Genomic DNA, 14571 nt, shown 5'->3' with positions numbered 1-14571 from the left:
TTCATCACCCATGTTACCACTGCTTTCTGGTAATGCAGAACAGAAAACACAATCCTAGTAAATACTAATTATGCACCTTTCTTGTTTGGTTCTAACCTTCCTAATAAGGTTTTCATTATTCCAAGCCACATTACTCAACTCAGTGACATCCTCTGGTCTAAGAACAGTCTGCAAAAAAGCAATTGTAACAATTACCTTTAGTCCCTGGCACCTCACAACCCCTCCAATCCCTCAGTACCTTGTGCACCATTAGACATCCACAACAAGAATCCTGTGCCTTCTGCAGAGGTAATCTGTGACTAGTTATCATGTCCCAGTGCAAGGCACTTTGCCATGTGGGTAGTAAAGTAGAAAACCACTTGCTAGCTCCACAGCAAGTCTTGGAGAGGCTAGAAAGAATTAAAAGGGAAAGGGGGAAAAAATAAAATCTCAGAGAATATTTTTTATAATATGGGAACTAAAGGAGGGTGGAACAGATAGTTTATTCATCATTGTCTAAGCGATATGCATCTGAGAAGACTCTCAGTCCAATGACATTAGCAGCCATCCAAAAATCTATGAAATTTCAAGAACAAAAGGAGAACACGTCTTGTGAGCTTTTAGATGTTTCAGAGTAGTGAGGCCAGCTGACTCAGGCATGCAGAGTGAAGTAACTCACAACTACAAAACAGAAGTAACAAAAAAGAGCCGCCCATTGTGATCTGGATGCTGGCTAAGCAATGCTTTGAAATAATCCACAGAGCATAGAAACACAAAAGAAGAAGTAGAAAAAAGTTTCTGCATGTCCAGTACAGGCAAATTGACTTCTTAAGACATTTTAAGTAAAGCATACAAAAATCTGATCATTCAAATTATTAGTCACTTCATCTAAACTCATTGTACCTTGTTTCCCTGGGCCTTCTGCTTCCACAGAGAGGCTCATACTAGTTTTCCACTTTTCTCATATACTGATTAATTACTTTAAAGCATTTACTTGCACTCATGATGAGTCAGCAGAAATACAAATGCCAAAGTTATTTAATATGTGACATTATGTCTAAGGAATAACTCACTGCAATAGAAAAATATGGACAGTCAATTTCCTTAAGATGGTAAAAATACTCAAACCAAACCTTTTCCCACAAATATCTTCCAGAAGAGATTAATTTCCATAATGAATTATTAAATAATCATAAGTTAGGTTGACATTAAGTCCCATCAACATGAGAATTTAGAACAAAAAATTCCCAAGTTCATTTTTGAACTATTAAATTTCCAGGGTTAGATTCAGACCCTTTTTTTGAATTAAACCCTTATTATGCAGACAACCTTCCATGAAATTAATTTTTTAAATATATTAGAAACCCTAATCACAAATTCATATTATTATTTCTATTCAGTAAATCAGAAACAGCCTCTCATTATTATAATTATATTGTTTAGCATTATTTTTTTCTATACATAGATTAGTTGCCCAATTTCTCCAAACATGCTTCATTATGACTAATAAAAACGCAGATAAATAAGTGTAGATACACAAATTAGGAATAATATAATGTTATTAATGTTATTTTAATTTATACTCCCAAGAAAACCTAGAAAAAGGTATAAATTTACTTGCTGAAGAAAGTAAATGAAAAGATAATTAAACTCTAATTAAAATTACACTCTGATGTACAGCTGCAAGGATGAGCAATTCTGGCTAGAGCATCATAAACCATGCACGTTAGCATTTGTTTGTACTTATAGCTTGGCATGAATTTATTTTAAAAAATCTCAAGACCTCTTTTCAGTGTCCTGAAACATGCATAGTCCCCTCTAAATATGGTGTGTTTAAGTTGCTCAATAGCAGTGGATTATTCACATGCTTAAGATCAAGCCCAAGTGAGTGCTTTGCTGAATTCAAGTCAAACTGTGACTTAGTCTAAGGCTTAGTTTGTGCTTCTGTGCTGGGTGGGGGGCAGAGTGGGGAGATGAGGAACCAGAGTGCCTCATCTTCCATAATTCCACATTAGGGGTGTGAATTGTGCCAGTCCTTGAACTCCTAGGGCAGAAGTGGGAGGACTGAGCTCTAGAAGGTGGACAGACACAGCAAGAGCATGGCTCACCCACTGCTGGACAGCCAGCAGAGCTGGGCCAACAAACATACACTTAAAAGCAGAGGTGGGATCAAGATGTAAAGCACAGCACACTGAGATCAGTGTCAGCACTCTGCATGCAAATACATAGTGCCTGCAACTGATACCATGCCATGCACAGCTGCAATTCCCTGGGTGTTTCTTTGAGAGCACACCCAGCGAACCCAGCCTGCCTACGCAAAACAAATGCACAAAGTGAAATGCATATTTGCATATACGTCAGATCAAAAAAATGGTGTCATGCAATTTTTTCTGAGCCCTGTAATGAGTCACTGAAGAACCACAAGAAGAGGGTAGGAGTTCTTCGAATGCATCTAGATACACCCCTACCACAATCTCTCTCATCTACTTGATATGAAGCTGAACAAATAGGGATTGCATATCCATGTTCACTTTCACGTCTTCAGACACCACAGATGGTCCTTATATCCTACAGCATCCTAGAAAACTAGCCTAGACCAAATAGCTCTGCTGAGGATCTTCTCTCTCCCTGTATTACCCCACAAGCATTGTTTTTGTGGTACCATGTTTCATAGTACCCCAATATTTTTGTCAAAGAAAATTGACAGATCAGTTAAGAGACAGCAAATACTTTCCTCTGTAAGCTCAGAGAAGGAGGAAGTGAGCAAACATGTACTCTTCCCCACTTTGTGGGGTTGGAAAGGTATTTCCAAAACATGAAATGAAATTCACTAATTTCTACATCCAACACAGTCTCTTGATGACTCTAAGTAGCTGGAGTGAATCATCTAAGCTGTAAGGAAGCTGTAACTATGTTCTGAGTTGCTCTGAAGTTTGTGCCACATTTTGCAACTGCAAAGTGAAAACAAAGTGGATCTAAAACCCTGCAAGTCAGAACGATTTAGTTCTACATTTGCTTTGCTAGGCTGACATGATGCAAAGATACCAAGCAGTCTAGAATTACTCACTAATTTTTACATGCTTCTGAATAGTTTTTGTAGAATTAGAAACCAAAGAAATTTATCCTAGCTACAATGAGTTCTTTGTTGTCAGCAGCTATTTATATGCTTATGTTTTTGCCACTATCTACACAAAACATTTTCAATCATAAGAAGAGGCAGCATTAATTTTGACCTTTGGTTTCCTACTTCTCACACCTCACTGATTATCCTGCCTTTAGACTAGAAGGACCATACTCTCACAATTTTTCACTTTGGAAAAGGCCCCTCTTTGTAGCTTATGGAATAAACATCATATGACAAAATAAAAAACACTCCAAACTTGAGGCTTCAGCTTTCATGCTGTGGTCAGCATTAAACACTGGATTTTACAGCTAGAAAATTTACAAACAAAGAGACATGTCTGACTGTCTTGAATTAATTTTTATGAAGAAGGAAAATCTATGTTATAAGTCCTTTCTAAAAGGCCTCACAGGAAAGAAATAATCATGGAGACTTCTAGAAAAAGCATTTTAAAAGACTTACTGTAGTTCCATTGAAATTAATGTTGCAAAAACCTGTTGACCTCAGGAACATGACTTCAATGCCTGTAAATAAAACATAACTGCAGGAAGCTATACAACATGATTTATGCGATTTTTCCCTTAATCTAATGGAATTAAATCTGTCCACACTGTGTTTTAAGGAAAACTCTTCTGCAGTTGGTTCTTCCCAAGAATTATTTATTATTTTATTTCCAAAAAGTATTTATCATTTTTTATATTTTGTTTAATTTCTACTCCTCTCAACAGCCAAAAGGGTCTAAGGTCTGCCCAAACATTTATTTGTTTCAGTCAATAAAGAATTCAGCATCCACAAAGTCTGCTTTATCCTCTCCTCCTGGTTTATTCTGATTTGCAAAGCTAATTCTAAGATTAAAACATCAGAAAGTTGTTCTGAGCACACATGCTGTGAAATACTAATAACAAAAGGCACTGGCACAGCTAACACACAGGACATGGAGCAGATGCATCAAGTGCATAAGGAGAATGTCCATGGTGGGAGAGGGCTATCCAAGAGGTGATGATGCTCTTTGGCCCTTTGGAGACTCAGAGGCACAATCTGGCCCTTGCTTTCCACACCATGGACCATCATTTTGCTGAGCTTGGTCCAACAGTAGATCTGGCTGTAAAAGAAAAACTCAAGCAGTCCCAGTGTAGACCTCCTTGTCTGTGAGGGGGAAAGAGGCTACCCTCAGAAAAGCTGTGCTTCAACAGGAGGGTTGGGGGCAATATCAGCAGCTGTCAAGGCCCTTGCACAATCCTGCATTCACAAGAGGGGACAGTGGCTCAGAGCATTTTGAAAGCCATGACTTTCCTGACCTGTCTCTCTTGGGAAGCAGATGGAGCTTGGGCCATAAACCTTTATTTTGGTTCTCATTCCTGACAGCTGAAAATGTTTTCTCTTAGTTGCCTTAAAGAAAAGCAAAAAGAAAGGAAAGCAGAGACAAACTTTTCTAGAATTATTTGTTAATATTTTTTGGCAGCTGTGCATATACTACTCTCTTGCTGTGACCATAATCGAAGCCTAATGTTGCTCCCAAGGAATGCTGTGGCAGTATTCCCACCGACTGCACTGCAAGCAGATTTAGGGCTTTTGTTTGGTCAAAGCTGTTCCAGATGGAGGCCGAAGGATTCCCACACAGCATTCCATTTATAAAGAATGACTCTGCCCTTCTCTTCCAAAAGGAGTTTTCTGGCTCCAGGTACAGTTGACCTGTTGGGACCAACAGCAGAAATAATCCACTACCATTGTACAGGATGACCCCTCGGGACAAAAGGGTAATGCCACATTTTATTAGCTGCATACCTATCTAATCAATGTTAAGGTGGTTATATTTGGTGTAATTCAGTTTAATGTTGCATATACTGAAAGGGGTTCTGCTGGTCACAGTAATGTAGCTGCTCCTAGGATAGAAATACAATTATAGTACAGCAGTGGGACAGATTTTGAAGAATGTGAACACATAAATCCCAGTACTGGTGTACCTACCCACATGAAACCATACCAGGAGTGTAATGCAGGCAAAATGTAAGCTACCCCAAAATGAAATCTGACGATCACAAAAAGGGAAAATTCTTTAGTTCTCCTGGGATCTTTGATGATGAAAAATTGGTTAGAAACTTATATTTGCATATCACTTCATAAAGTACTAATATTTTTTGTCATTATTAGTGACCTACTAGCCTAGCAGTAATTTTTGTGACCAACTGAAGTGGGCCTAGTTGTCAGAAGACAGATATAAAGAAACAGCAAGCTCTTTGGTATTTTCAATTTCAAAAATCACTGGTCACTTCTGAAAATTTAGGCTGCTATCATCATTATGTATTACTTTGAAACAAAACTCTCCATCCCTTGAATTTGCTAGTAATTCACTGCTGATCTATGGCTCCAATTTTGTCATCAAACTGATGTTTGTTCATGCAAGTAGGACTTCTGAGCAAAGACTGCAAATTTAGGCCAGTAGAAAAATAAGCACTACCACCCAAGTTACCACAATACCCAGCTTGAAATTTTGGTCCAAAGCATTTGATTTAACAATACCATAAAGTGTTGCCAAGCTCTCATTTCAGAGGAGAAGATTCACCAAATCATGCATAGTAGTTTTTCAAATCCGTACTTATTCAGAGACTTTCAGGATAAGAAATTAAACTTTGTCCTCCCTTATGTTACATGGTTGAGCCTGTGCAGGCCAAAAGCCAAACATTCTGATTAGTATTTTAGTGAGAAACACTCCAACACCAGTGAAGAATCCATTGACATGAGGCACCTGCATGCTTAGATGGAAGATTTCTCACCAGACATGGGTGCTGTTACAGGACACTGATACCTTTGGTACACAATGTAATTACCATCTTAAGAACTTGTTCCATAAATCAAGGTATTCTGGTCTTTCTGGTCAGTTTAGCCTTAGAAACCAGACAGATCTCAAACACATAAGGACATCCAAACACCGTGAATATTTTCTAAGAAAAATTATGCTAAAATGTAGCCCTTTGGTTAAATTCCATTAAGGCATGCATTCAGGAACAAAGGCACATACCAAGCAAATTATTTAGGCATTCCTGTAACACATCTAAGACGTGGGAATTGAATCAACAATCTGAGAAAAACAGGAGTTCTGACCAATAATGTGGAAAGGAAAACAAACCAACTACTTTAAAAGCTTCACTTTTTTTTTTAACAACCGTATATGTACCTGTTTGCAGAGGTGCTTCATTGGCTCAGTTATATTATAAGACTAGAAAACACATACAAGCTTTCAGAAGCTGACAGACAGAAGGGGTTGGGGGTGGGGAGCAACTCTTTTTTTTTTGTTATTATTGACTGCAATAAGGCCTGTTTGCTTGTTTCTTAGTATCTTGGGAGCAGTGATTAAAAACAAACACAACAACATTTTCTCATAAGGTTCTGTAGCAAATAGTCTGACTTTACCTGACACCAAAATGGGCTTTGAGTAAAGCTGGTGATGGTCTCCAAGTGACACAACAGTGAACCAGGCTTTGCTACCAAGTAGAAATAACTATAATGCCTTATGGGCTTCCAAAACCTGTCCAACAGTTTTGTCTTTGCTAATGTACATTTCAATTTGATGAAAGATAGGCAAGGAGCAGAGAAAGCACACATAAGGTATGTGATGCTTTGTGTTCAGCAAGGCAAATTTGTATGACATTTTCTCCCTTCTGTTTTCTCAGTGAGTGAGTGAAAGCTTGTGCATGTTTGTCAGACTGGCCCTCCATTAAATGTCTCTTCATGGAAATAAGGGGATATTTATGCACAGTGACTAATGAATGGATGCATTCCAGCATCTGCTATTGTGTACTTCCTGTAAAGTCATTTATTATTCTATCTAACAAACACAGTGTTCTTGGGTTGATGCTTAAGATTAATGAGGCATTTACTCCTATTCAAGAAACAAGTTCAGAAGACACATTTTCTCCCATTCAGCTGTGCTGATAGTTTAATTAATGCCATTAATACATATAAGTCACCAAGAGCTGTTTTATGGTAACACTGAGGAAAGTTGGCAAAGCAAGGAAATTTCAGAGGTAAAGCTACAACATAACACTTTCCTTTGTTTTCAGGTAGTACAGGATTCTCCAGACAGCGGGTGATCTTACAGGCTACACGAGTAACAAAATCCCAAGATGTAATGAGCTGAGGTAATGACAGAGTATCGGTCTTAACTCTCTGCTTGTGTGGGCTTAGTCAAATCCTTAATGTGATTTCATTAAAAAATTTCTTTTTGTGAGGATGCATGTCATATTTTTCATCTGTAGTATTAGAAACAGAAAAAGGAAGAACACGTCCTCTTATTGAAATGTAGGAGTTAATACAGTAGACCATAATCGATGCTATGGACTTGTTTAAAGATATATGAGGGAAACTTTGCAAAATGTGTATTGTTTCACTGATGTGACAGGAGGACTGTAATGGCTCTTTCAGTGCTCCTAGGGGTTTTCTGCTCAAGTTTCTGCATGGTGCCTTTTCTGTTAGAGATGCCTAATTGCCAGGCCCACTCAGGCCAGCACAGAAAGCTTGGTGTGAACCGGAGTGTCACTGGGTTCACATTTCAGAAACAGAATTGGAAAGCAAGGAGTGAGCATGGGAATATACAAGTGTAGGGGAGGGTGTAGGAACTAAAAATACAATGAAAAGGTGGCACTTAACAGCGCTTCACAATCCTGATCCCAGAAGAAAACAATACATCAAAATAAAGGTACACCACTCGGGCACCAAAACATAGGCCTCCTCACTCTGAAGTCTTGTCTAGAGCTAACTTTTCAACCACAGACTTATGACTGGGTTAATCTTCTCCCTGCTGGAACCCAAAGCGATCATCTAATGATCTCCACAGATGCATAAAATATGCACAAGATGCGAAACACCTTGAAGAAATTGTTCTTACTGAAATTGAACAGTAGTCCAAGGACCAAATCCATTGGTGATCCAGAGAAGCAAATACAACAACATACAGCCATATTACAGCTATTGACAGCTGCTTGTCTCTAAGAGACAGACCTCTGATTTAATTTGTTAGAGCCTCCTAATAATATTTTTTCTTTCCTCACTTTCAGTTATCTCAAAGACTGGTAACAGGAAGAGAAACTAACACAACAACAACAACATAACCCCAAACCAAACAGGCTTTCAACATTATTTTAAGTCTCCAAAGAAGAGAAACAAGCAAATTAAAGCACAACTGGAAGTGTTCATGAGGAGCACTGGATATCAATGTGGTCAGGCTGCTGGCAGCGCTGTGCAGTGCTTTGTCACCATACAGCTTGGCTGCTAAAAGCCACCCCCAGTCTGCAGTGGACAACTCCAGGCACAGGGGTGGATGTAAAGTTTGGTATAGTGCCTGCTAGAATGAGGAATTCCTGCACAGTCGTATGAACAAAAGCCCATTAGCTGCTCTCTGTGGTACTGCAATACCTCAAGTAAACCAGCAAAGTCCAATAGGATAAGCAAGAGGCCTTGAGAGATACATTTAGGTCTTCAAGAAAGATTTCTAAAACCTGTCCTTCAACAAAACAGTTTTGCTTATATTGAAATTTCAGTGACTAACAGAAGACTATATGAATATATTTGTTACTCATAAAAACACCTCCTCTCCCCAGCATTCCAGCCAGAAGCCCTAAATGGCCATAATATTGTAATAAACATCTAAGCCTGAAACAGTGATGGTGCCAACAGGTGTAAGGACATGCTATGGACAACTAAGGAGTAAGACTTGCTAGACAGGTGTCAGACACACAGATATCACCCATCCCTTACTGTGGGAGTAATGCAGACAGAATTACATCTTCTACCCATAGAATAAAATACAGTGTATAATCTAATTCTCAGCGTCATTAAAGACAACGAACTTATTCTTTCAATTTTCTTCTTCAAATTGTTTGCAAGAAGTTTGATCAACAGCCTCAAAAAATTTACTTCTTTTTCCTGCAACGGTTTCCTAGTGCTTAGCCTGCAGCTGTTAGCATTGGATTTCAAGACACACTGTACTAAACTGTATTAGGCATGTGAAAGGACTTTCATTCCTCATTAGCTGCGCATAAGAAAGGATTGTAACTTTTAAAAAGAACTAAGCAGCTTTGTAAAAACTCGAATTTCCCTCTAACAAAAATCATACTTGTTAAAACTTTTTTTTATTCCCAGCTGAACTATGCTTCAACTCAAAGCAAATAAAGTCATCAGTTGACTCCATTCTATTAGAGGACAGCATTTAGAGAGAAGAATGAAAAAAAGGAGAGAAAAAGAGTCCAATAGGTCCTTGAACAGTGGTCCCTTGTCTGTCACATCAAGACATGGCTTATACTTCACACACTATTGACCATGAAAAGCAATCTTGCGACTTTTGAAGCCCCATCACAAAAAAAGAAAAAGAGTGCAAGAGAAAACTTTTCTTGAAATGTCGAGGATGGGGGGCTGACTGCTCTCATCTCCTATGATTAATGACTTGTGGCCTTATTGTGTAGAGGCTGCTAATTAGCTTCAGACTGATTAAGGCTGCAGAATGCAAAATTCAGCTTGATAAACCTGGACAGTCTCCATTCCCCACCCCAAACAACCCTGGTGCAGAAACTCTGGCATCTAGTTTCGTGGTAAAAGCATTCTCATGGAACTGATGTAATCCCAAGTGACTCTGGGCTTCACCTAGCTAGAAACTTGAACTGCAGTGGTTTTCTTTATAATAATGATTTTCTAGTCCTGTCCTAGTTCCCTGGTTTTATCTAAAAACTTGCTTGACACTTTGAGTAAACAGACATCACATATTAACAAATCTTATTCAAGACCATTTAAAATTTAGTTAAAAAGCAAAACAAAATAGCAGGTGGATACTTTTAATCCTCCATTATCCACTTATTAACAAATAAGAGCTAGTTAATTATGCCTCCAAAAAGTTGCACATAGCCTTCTTGGATGCTCTTTATAGATGCATTTAAAAAGAGAGAAGAAAAGTGGTAATTTCTAAATTGTTATTGCCTGACATTCTGACCACCTGCTTTACTGGAATATGTGCTGAACCTTTAATTTGGTAATAATTGTTTGCCATAGGTATAGAGGTGAAGTCTAGTACAGAGGGAATTTCACTCCTCTCTCTCCTCCCAGTCTCAGATTAAATCTGCTTGTTAAATTGATCTTCGCTGGTAAAGCATTACATTCCACTAACACAGGAAGGTTGCAAATACTTATGCCAGATTTTTAACACTAACCTCATCAAACTGATGCACTGCAACATAAGGCCGATTAGCATAATAACTGATTACTTGTCCTCTGGGCATCAGCAACTGAAATTAAAAACTTTAGCAGCTCATATAACAAAGTAATATGAGCTTATTTTTTGAGATACCTCCAGTTTCAAGAGAGAAGGAAAAAAAATTTGTTTCCAGGCCGGTTCCAGAGAGGGAAAGTTTCTCAGTTTTGTCAGGATGGATTGAAGTGCTGATAATTTCCTCTCTACTGAATAAAACCTAGATAAATATCTGTGCACAAATCATAAAAAAAATAATTCCGCTATGATAATCTGGTTAATTTATTTCAAACATATAAAGTCTGAATGCCTTCAACACATCAGCTGCTTGAATTCAAGAGGCTTCCTTTCATGCTCTGGATTCCCCAGAGCATCCTTCAGTTGTGCCACTCATTACTCGCTTGCATTGCTCTACACCCACAAGGCACCTGTTGCACGAGGTACTGCATGTTGGGAAGTGAAAACACAGTCATGATGCAAAAGAGTAAGTTCCCGTATTGCAAAAATACATCCCCAAGAGTAACTGTAGCAGGCCTTACCAATGGAAGAGTTCGTAGGGGCAGTGCTAAATTTATGATGAAAGGCAACAGATGGTCATTGGAAATAGTAACTTAAGGTAACATGAGATGACTGCGATAGGCAACGCAAGGAGAAGGACATCATCCACAGCCTCTTTCAAGTCCCCAGCAAGAAGCCTAAGTATATGCCTATCTTGAAACAGGCGAGCAATCCCTTTGAAACCAGAAGTAACCAGATTTAAGTACTTTTGTGTCTATGCATTTATTTTCACTGTAATTATACAGCATATGCACTATGTGCTGTAAACACTAATAGACCAATCTCAGTATTCCTGTAAGGTATGACAGTACCTCCAGCATCAGTGTCTCACTCAAGACCTGGGATTTAACTTATTGTTTATAAGCATTTTTCTATGCCTTCCCCTGTTTCTTTTTTGTCTTGTTTTGCTTTCAGCAAGGCTCTTTGTAGTGTCATAACTCACAGTCTTTCTAGTCAGACTTTGTTTATAAAACCTCTATTGTTTCAGAACAATGGAGTTGTGACCTGTTCGAAGGCAGAATTGCAATCAGGGCCCTCTCCGTACTTTCTCAGGGTGCACTTTGTGACAAAGTGAATAGACTATGCAACCCTATTGATGTCAGCCAGGAGGGGAAAAATAGGTTCCCTCAATAAATCCCAACATAAATCTTCTTGCCCTATCTCACCATCTGTATGAATTCACCCAAAGCACAAAAATATTAGGCAGAACAAGTATCCCCAGGCCTAAAAGACTGAAATACTGCTTCCTGACCAAAATGGATTTCTTTCATGCTTATGGCAGTTTTGGGGAATTCACAGGCATAGAAAGCAACAGGTGGAAACATAGCTTGGGCCAAGAAAAAGTGAATGAGATTGACCATAACATCATGAATATGCTACACTCTTCTGTGTCAGTTCCCTGCTATAAGTTTCCTCAGGGACAGGTTTGCGCCTTCTGATGCTTTCTTACCACCAATGACTTTGGTTTTCTAATTTTGCTACCAATGTTACAGAACAATTATCCACATAACGCAAGTATTAGCAGCAGAACAGCCACATCTTTTTTCCTTGTTTGAAAATGGTGCAGTCTGTAGTTCTAGTTTTGAAGGTCATTTAAGGGTTGCTTAGAACAGGTTGAGGATAACTACATCCCTTTTGAAATATAATTCTGGTCACTTGTCAGTGGTACTCACCCTCATTTAGCTTTACCATGGGTTTTGTACATATACTAAGAACATAAAGTAAGATAGTCAAAGGACTCGCTGCAGAAAAGACAAGCAAATGGAAGGGTTTTCCTTAACTTTACTGAGAAAAGCCCTCAGATAACACCTAGATGTATTCTAGGCATTTAAAACAAAATGTGCACCTAATATAAATTTTCATTATCATTCATGAAAGAAGAAAACAAAAAAGCCAGAGAAAGCACCAAAACAAGCAAACAAATAGAGTCTCCAACTTAATTGCTTAAGCTTTTGTGGGAAAACTGAAAGTACTTCAGAGCAGTGCTACCTTTTTGTCCAGTGTCAATACAGCTTCCAACACAGCAGGGTTCCAGTTTTTGACCAAGTCTTTCAAACAGTGCTGCATTGAGCAACAACAGCATAAAGCCAGCTTAAGCCAAGTTATTTCTAAATTTGAATTATTATTTATGTTTTTTAGCATTCAATCAATTTTGAGAGCAATCGAATTCTTCTATAATGTCTTTCATCTGAGCAGAGCATATCAAAGTGCTTTGCAACAAATTATTGGTTAAAATGTGAAAAAAAATAAAAATTGTTATAATGGAAGGCAAAGGATCCCATCTCAGCCATGCCCTGCTAGAGGGGAAATACTACTGTAAATGCATCAGAACAAAAAGCACAACAATAACTGATTTCATAAAATTACAGTTGTGCTGAATCAGTGCATATTCATCATATATAACCTTATATAGCAAATTTCAAGCAATTTTTTTTATATTGCTGTTTAGAAAATACTTCAAAGTAAAATGGTTGTTCAGGTAACATTAGTAAAAGTGCATTCTTATTGGTAATACAAGCCATGAACATCAGATCAGCTTTCTTAGATCTGTATCAGCTGACCTGATCATACCTGCTCAATGGCTGACCACTCTGAATGAGTGAAAAACAAAGAGAGGAAAAAACCCTATGAAGCAAACACTCACCTTAGATGTCCTCAACAGAAAAGATGGATAGTGATCAACCAGAGTTCCTCATGTGTGAGACACACGGAGGGGACCAGCCTAGGGGTGAAGAAAGGCAGAGGAATCCACTGCACTTCCAAGACTTGTGAAGATAAAAAAGGAGTTGTCCATCCAGCAGCTTTCCTAAGGAATTCATTAATTTCTCTGTGTTGAAAATACAAAGAAAAAAATGAAGAAGCTAAGAAGAGCTCAACTGTGACATCCCTCCCCTCACTGCCTCCAGATAGACAAACCTACTCACAACATCCACAATCTATTCATTTAGTAGCACTGAAGTTATTTAGCAACTCACAGAAGAATGTGTAAAAATTTAATGATGTGTATTTTAAAATCCCACTTTTAGTAAAGATAGCTTTGCTCTGGCATAAAACATTTTACAAGGTACCATAAAGCAACCTTACCATGCGCAGACAATGCCTTTGCTCCTCAGTATTAAGCAAAACATTTTGTTAATCCACCTCACTACTTCTACAGTCTCATGATTGGTTTAACAGCTGAGTATCACCACCAAATCAATTCAGGTGTCCTCATTAACACCTTCATTCACTATGGCTATGGGGTGTTTGCTGATTGCCTGGGCACTGAAGGGATGGCAATAACACCTAGCTGCCATTGCTCCCATCAGCAGAGGACCTGTGGAAGGCTGTAAGGACAACTGGACTTCAGGGAATGCTGCAGTAGCATAGGAGAGGGTAGGGTGGTCAGAGGTACAGCTGGCCAAGCACTCCCATTTCTATCAAGATACTGGGTGCAAAGTTAATTGTGGTAACTAAGAAGTGAAAATGTTTATATCTACATGAGAGTTTGTGTGTCCCAAGCACAGCACATCACCCCAGAAGTCAGAAGCAGCAACCTAAGAGATCAGAGTGTAGAGGTACTAGAGGAGGCATGAAAGAAGAGAACTAGAAAATGGATTTGAGGATGTGAAGACCTGTGATGACAAGCCAAAGAAAGACATTGAGGTTATGCATCTGTTTAACAAATTAAGATATCTGAAAATAGATTGTCTGAATACTGTGAAATAAGTCTAATTACTGGCAATCTATACGATTGTAGTGGGATCAACCAGATTAGCATCAGGATAATTACAGGTCCAACAGTGAGATCATCATAATTTACAGACACTTTTGAGGCAATAATGATAGAATGGTTTGGGTTGGAAGTGACCTTAAAGGTCTTCTAGTTCTAAATCCCCTGCTATGGACAGCGACACCTTCCACTAGGGTATCTCAGGGCCCTATCCAACCTTGAACACTCCCAGGGAAGAGGTATTCACAACTTCTCTGGGCAACCTGTTTCAGATACTATGTTTTGTTAGACCAATGAAGTGTAAGGGCAGCAAGTTTATGAGCATACAACTCTTGTTTGATGGCATAAGGGATATAAAAATCAGTAATATGGGCAAACTTGGCCTCTTGGCATTTTGATTATAATGCATAAAACTTTGGAGAAATAAATTTCTTATTACACAATATCAACTAGCTCTCCCAAGCTAGG

General features: G+C 38.6%; 1 long non-coding RNA gene across 1 annotated transcript in view; it reads right to left on the bottom strand.

Moving 5' to 3' along the window:
- Positions 1 to 13127, bottom strand: part of LOC113975699 — a 53596-nt gene extending 40469 nt beyond the window's left edge. Inside the window, exon 1 of the long non-coding RNA XR_003536893.1 lies at positions 13036 to 13127. This is a non-coding gene — a long non-coding RNA (uncharacterized LOC113975699). The remainder of the gene's footprint in view (positions 1 to 13035) is intronic.
- Between the last annotated feature and the right edge of the window lie 1444 nt (positions 13128 to 14571).

The sequence above is a fragment of the Neopelma chrysocephalum genome, unplaced genomic scaffold, assembly GCF_003984885.1.
Source record: "Neopelma chrysocephalum unplaced genomic scaffold, ASM398488v2 Primary Assembly neopelma1_143, whole genome shotgun sequence".
NCBI classification, from domain to species: Eukaryota; Metazoa; Chordata; class Aves; order Passeriformes; family Pipridae; genus Neopelma; species Neopelma chrysocephalum.
This window is presented reverse-complemented; position numbering and strand designations above follow the sequence as displayed.